The sequence below is a fragment of the Pteropus alecto genome, unplaced genomic scaffold, assembly GCF_000325575.1.
Source record: "Pteropus alecto unplaced genomic scaffold, ASM32557v1 scaffold111, whole genome shotgun sequence".
In the NCBI taxonomy this organism is placed as follows: domain Eukaryota; kingdom Metazoa; phylum Chordata; class Mammalia; order Chiroptera; family Pteropodidae; genus Pteropus; species Pteropus alecto.
The window spans coordinates 5,051,062-5,057,899 of record NW_006431915.1 but is presented as its reverse complement, the minus strand read 5'-3'; positions in this window follow the sequence as shown (position 1 = coordinate 5,057,899).

The window sequence follows — 6,838 nt, the reverse complement described above, 5'->3', positions numbered from 1 at the left end:
TGGGTCTTACGAGGCAAGTCCAGTAAAGGGAGGATATAAAAGAATTGATGGCATGTTCTAAGGATTGGTTATACTGATGTGGTATGGAATCCAGGCTGGATGAGTAGAGAAGCAAATCCAGGAAAAGGCTGATAGAGATAGAGAAAAGGGATGGAGTCTGGGGATCGGAGGTCCCGACAAGGTCAAAGAAAGGTGGCAGCGGGAGTGAATGAGCAAGCCAGCTAAAAAGATAGGAGATGATGGGCAGAGTGGGATTTAAAACAGGTTTTAGAGGTAGCACTTTCCAGGGAAACCAAGGATTAAGGTGACGGTGAAAAGATGAAGTAGGATAGAGGAAGATGGTTGGAACTCAGCAGGTCAAGGATCTGAGACCAGGGATTAGATGGGTTGCTGAGAAAGAAAATGAGAATAGAGATAGAGTCTTTGAAGTGAACCAACTTCAGTGAATGAGGGGGTTGATAGACAGCAGATAGCCATAAGGTAAGAAGTTAGTATAATGGCATAAATGAGTTTCAAAGGAGATTTTGCAGGAAGGAGAAGTGATTTGTAAGGGGCATTGGAGGGCAAGCAAAAACCCAATCACCTCCTGACTCTGGGGTATGTGGAAGGGGAACCCTTAGGAGATTTCTGTTGAGGGAGGAAGAGATGTTCCAAGAACATACTAGAGATATGGAGAGAATCCTGATGTAGATTCCAGCAGGTACCATGAAAGGGACTGGGAGGGAGAGAGGAAGGTATGAGGCAGGATTTGGTCAGATTAAGGGTTTGGCTCTCAATCTTGGCAGCACATTAGAATCAATTAGAGAGGTTTAAAATAAAAAAATGATGTTTGGACTCCACCCCCAGAGTTTGTTTAACTGGTCTTGGGTAGTGCCTAGACACCAGATGATCAAATGTGCAGCCCAGGTTGAGAACCACTCATTTAGGGGATGACAACATATGGCGAGGGGATGATGGGTGACTGGTTGAAGGGTGGCCTTCCAGCAGCGATTGTGGCCAACAGGGCTTTGAAGCGTAACAGAATTCATTCTGATAGTTTCTTAGAATGAGACAAACGTATAAATTGTTCCCGAAGATAGTTAACAGACGCTGGTTTGTTTTTTTTTTTCCCACTTCAGAAGCATTTTAGGAAATGAATGTAAATATCATGGTCTTTCTTCTCCCTATTCATGTAAATTTTATAGCTCTTTCCTGCCAACCTCCATCAAACAAAACTTCAAGTTGCTACAGTTGGTCGCTTTACTATGGACCAAGTGTTTAGAGTAGAGGTTTCAAGACTTGAAGAACACATTGTTAGCCATTTAAAATATTAAATATGCTAGAGTTAACTAAAGACTATAAAAATCAGTAACTAAACAGATAATTGAATGCCATATAGAATTTTATTGTCCCCATGGTGGATTATTAATAAGTTTAGAAATAATGGTGAGCATTTTTCGCTTGCAAATTCACAATAATGAAGATGAATACAGGAGTTACAATTCCATAAGATATAGAATAACCAAAGTAATGAAGGGAAGTCAGATATATTATTACGTAGATATACTATATAGTTTAACAAACTACTCTAGAGTTGGACATAGTCTAGCAAAGAAGAAAGATGTCAGAACTAAACATATGATTTGATTAGGTCTTCGAGGTCTCTGGGAATAAAAGAGTAATTATTCTGTCTAGGAATTCAGAAACACCTTTACAAAGGTGATTGTATTTGATCAAGCCTGAAGAAAAGAAAGAGTAAGCAGGGCATTCCAGAAGTAGCATGAGCTTAATCACACAGTGGCTTCTTTGGAGAAAAGCAAGGAATCAACAGCTAGAATTTGGAGCCGAGCAACAGATGAAGCTGCAAGGGAAAGGCTGGGACCTCAAAGGCCTTTGAGATAATTTGGCCTCTAGATGCCTGCTTTGCAATGTTTATGTCATGATATAGAAAGAAAATATTTGAGCAGCCCGCAGGGTTAAAATAGAAAGGATTTGGGGGCAGCTATATGTGGCTTAGTAAAATACTAATGTTTTTATTTTAAATCATTTTAATACAAAAACTAAAGAGAAACTATTAGGGAGGATATTATAGAATTTGTGTATAATTTCCACAGAAACATTCTCATTTTTTAATGTGAAACTTCAAGCTCATTGCCACAAATAAAACTTTTTAAAAGATTTAATTGTGAAACACAGAAGAATATATAAAACACATGTGCAAATTTAAGTGGAATAATAATAAATGTATTATTCTGTGATCTGCTTCTTCTCCTCATCTTCTACTGATGAATGTCATCCATGTTAATATATATAGTTGTGGTTCATTTATTTTCCTGGCTGTAGAGTATTCCATTATATGGATACTCCATAATTGGTTCATCCCACTGGTTTTGAATTAGAATTAGTCTGTTTTTATTCACAAATAATGTTGCTATGAACATTCAGCCATGAAAGAAGTTCCTTGAGGTATATGCTTGGAGTGGGATCACTGGGTCATAGAGCAGTGCTTCTCAAATGTTAGTGTAGTGTATACATTAAATCACCTGGAGGTCTTAAGATGCCAGTTCTGAATCAGCAGATCGGAGGCAGGTTCTGAGAATCTGCAGTTTTAAACTCAGGTGATAACAATGCTGCTGGTCCATGGACCACACACTGAGTAGAATTTGCTCAGTCTTATTAGATAATGCCAGTTTCACCAAGTACTTATAGAAATAAGAGTTTGTTACTCCACAAACTCAACAATACTTAGTATTATCAAACTTTTAAATTTAAATGAAATTCAATGAGTGGATATGTAACCAGATTTTGTTTTACTTTGCATTTCTGTGATTACTAATGATGTTGGGCATTTTAATACGCTTATTGGCTTCTCAGATTTTCTCCTTCGTGAAGCACCTGTTCAGGTCTTTTTGTCTATTCTTCCATTGATTGTCTTTTCTTATTGATTTTTCAGCATTCTTTATCCATTCTGGATACTAGCCTTTAATTTTACGTTGCAAACATGTTTTCTAGCTTGTGGCCTATATTTTCACCTATTTTGTGAAGTTTTTGAGTAGACAGAAGTTTATAATTTTGATATCACTAAAAACTTGAAGTCAGGTCATTAATTGTCTTTAGCATCTGTGAACTTTAATGGGTTACGCTACACACAATTCCTCATTAAGCTTTTAAAACTTTTCTCTTCATATTATAGCTAGTAACCATCAATAAGATAACCTCAAAACTGTAACCCCACAAGTTACAAAACCTTTAAGCAATTTAACCACCAGCATTTGAAATGATACGTAACAGAAACAACAGTTCTTCCTTTTTTATTGCCCGATTCAGTGTTGAAACATACTGTGATGCCAATAGATTTCGAATCCAATTTCATGCCTTAGAAGTGAATCTTTTAAAGTGACAATGCCACTAGTTTCAGAATACATATGCACTGTTGGAGTAGTTGCACTGTAACCATGCACATCAGTGACAACTGGGCAAAAGAATGAAATATACGTAAAGCCAGAGATTTGGGAGCTACTGCTTGTAGCTGGTCCTCTCAGCCACCCCAGCCCGCATCACTTCCCCTTCCCTCTCCGGCCATACCTTGGGGTTGAGCTTCCTGGGCACCTGGGTCCCGTTCTCCTTCTACATCTCTCTGGGCAGCGGAGAACACAGGGTTGAGAAGAGGGGAAACAAACTCCACTGAGCTTGAGCTACCATCTAAGGAGCTGCAGAAGAGGCTACTTATAGCTGGAGCCCACGGACCCAGCAGAAGCCTGATTACTGGCAGTTCAGTGTTCTGTGCCACACCTGTAGTCTGCTTGCCTTCTCTCGGTTACAGGCTGGGAAAGTTCTAGGGAAGAAGAAATCTTAGAATACTTCAAGGCAGGGTAAGAAAGACCATAGGCGGTAGTGAGTGGATTAAAACAGTCATTATCCTGGCTGTAGTCAAATCTACTGGGTTTGCTCTAAAATTTTACTGGTAGCTGAGGCCCTCCTACAGAACCTGATTTAATTGGCTATGGGCAAGGCACAGGCATCAGTAAATATTTAAAAGTTCTCCAGGTGATATAAATGTGCAGCTGGTAACGAGAATCACTATATTTTATGCCTCAGAGCCGGATATGGGGAGTCTACACAGTGAGAAACAGGAAGACCTGAACTGTTACTGAGGAGTTGAAGAAGACGTCCTGGTATAAACCAGCATTTCTTAGAGTATGGACCTGAAAACCTCTAACAAATGCAGATTCCTAGGCATCTAGATAATTAGAATTTCTGGGAGTGGATCCCAGTGACCTGAGTTTTTAAATAAATTCTCTCTAGGTGATTCTTAGAACACTGAAGTTTGAGAAGTGATGGATATTTTGGAGGTAGAATGAACCTACAGGAATCTCTCATTACTTACAGGTATTAATATAAATATTAAAAAATTGACTTTAAGAGTTCACCAGAGTGAATACCCGCAATGATATATGTGCACATATTCACCAAAAGGCATGCATCAGAATGAGCCTCAGTAAAACCAGTAAAGAACATACCAGGCCACCTTCAACGAATTCATACACTGCTGTTGTTGTAAGCCTCAGTTTTGAGCTTGTTTGTGTCTCAACAATCAATAACTGGTAAAAGCTGAGACACATTTGGCTGCTGATGGGGAAGTTGGGTATTGTTACTCTAAAGTGCAGAGAAGAATTAAGTGGAAGAAGCAACAGGTAAGAGAAAAAAACTGTCAACTCTTCTCAGCCTGGAAGCAGTTGGTTCTTGCACCACAAAGTATCCTTTTCTCTATTGCTAGAGACTTCTTAACTCTCTGTGTTTCAGTTCTCAGTCCTGAGATTCTCACTAATTCGTGTAGTGTTTGCAACAGTTGCACATGGCAACCAAGGAACATTTTACAATATTACAGAATTCATCTCACTCTTGAATTCGTATAGAAATATATAGGTCTAGATATAACAGATGAAATGTGATCGTAATCATAATTCTTTACACTGACAAGTAGATGAACATTGAATACTAGGATTCAGTAGTTTTATTGTTTATCAAAATAAGTTTTAATCAATTTTCACAAATTACGTAAAAATTTTGGCTCCATTGAATAATCTCTATGTTTTTATCTCTTAATTTCTGGGGCAATTTTGAATATTTAAAGAGTAAAATCAGTTTTGAAACCATGTAAATTTTCTAACTTTCAATTTACATTTTTAGATGAAAATATATTCAAATTTTGAATATTTTAAAACAACCACATCATTTTTTAATTCTTTGGATTATTGAAATGTTTACAAATTAAGATCATAATAGAAATAATAATGACAGAGGAGAAGAAAAAGTTAAAGGGTCAAGTAGAAAAAAACTGAAAGGGACAAAAAGAAAAATTCCAAAAAGAAGGCGGTTTGAATTTTTAAAAACTGGCAGCAATGAAAATTAAAACTTTTTTGAGCATAATCCGTGCACGATTCTGAAATAAGACATTATAAATTATTTATTAGTAAAGATTTCATTACTCATGAAAATAATGGAAATGAATAAGATAATTATTCTTAATCAAACCTACACCCTGAACTTCAAGTCAGATTAAATTCTTTCAACTTCATATTACTTGATAAATGATTCTTTAGCTATTAATTAAAACATTGAGATGGAAAAGAAGTGTTGATGTCAAACGCATAATTCAGAGATAACAAATGTAACTAGGCTGCGCCTTGCAAGATAAAGAAAATTATATCCATGAAACCAGTAAATTTATCAAAAAGGACAAAACCTCTGGACTGTTACTGTGTTTGTTGGATAAGGAGACTGGAAAGAGACTCTAACCCTTTCGACAGCATGAGATTATTTCTAGCAAAACACAAATGTGCTTCTAATTAATGGTATAAACAAAAACAGGCTATGTAATAAAACTGACAAGCTTAGGGGGGCCACATGACAAGCCTGACAAGCTCAGTGACTGAAATTAACCACACAGGATGGTCTGATCATAAATTCCTAAGTGGGCAGGCCATGGCGGGTAATCACGTACCAGGCCTATAACTTCCTTGGCAAAGGTCAGTCTTCACCTTAAGCGAGGCCTGTCCACAGTTCTTATGCATGTAGGATAACATACCTTTGAAATGTCAGAGTAATTTTCTTTTCTAGACCCCTCAAAGGCACGACGCTGGCACTAGAGCAAGAGATCATAGAACCCCCTCATTGCTATCTTGTTCCCCAAATACCCTCTCTGTGTGCTGTAAATGTTCATTAGTAACTGTCCTGTACCCACCGATGTAAAAGAGGTCTGTGATTCTCCATTTTGCTTTTTATCTAATCCAAGAGATTTCCCCGCTTTGCTTTCTCCTGCCTCCTTCATCTACCGCCAATGAATTTCATGTAACCCACCTTACATCTCCCACTTTGATTCTAATGTATCAAATAAGCTGCAAAACTGCCATTCTCGGGAGCAGTTTCTCAATCCATTGATATCTTGTTACCAGGCATGTCAAAATTCGACTCAAATAAACTCCTATAAAACTTTTCTCTAGGTTTTCATAACGTTCTTTCATCGACAGAAGTTATGATTTTCCATTGGATAAATGTGGTAGAAAACATAGTATTTCATTTAACACCAAGTCTTTCAAACAGAGTGTCTTTTTATTCTGATGTTTTAACATCTGAGGCCTTACTGACCCTGGAGGGGTCATATCCACCAAAACACTAAAATGCCCATTAGAGAAGATCAGAAAGGGCCAAATTAAATGTGAAAACTCAACAGGGAAATTATGCCAGATTGAAGAACTCTCACCTGGCTAGTTCACCTGGGTGATTTTTTGTAAACCCAGGAGGGATCATTAGCAAAACCTCAGGGGCTCCCAAAGACATTGTCCAAAAAATATAGGTG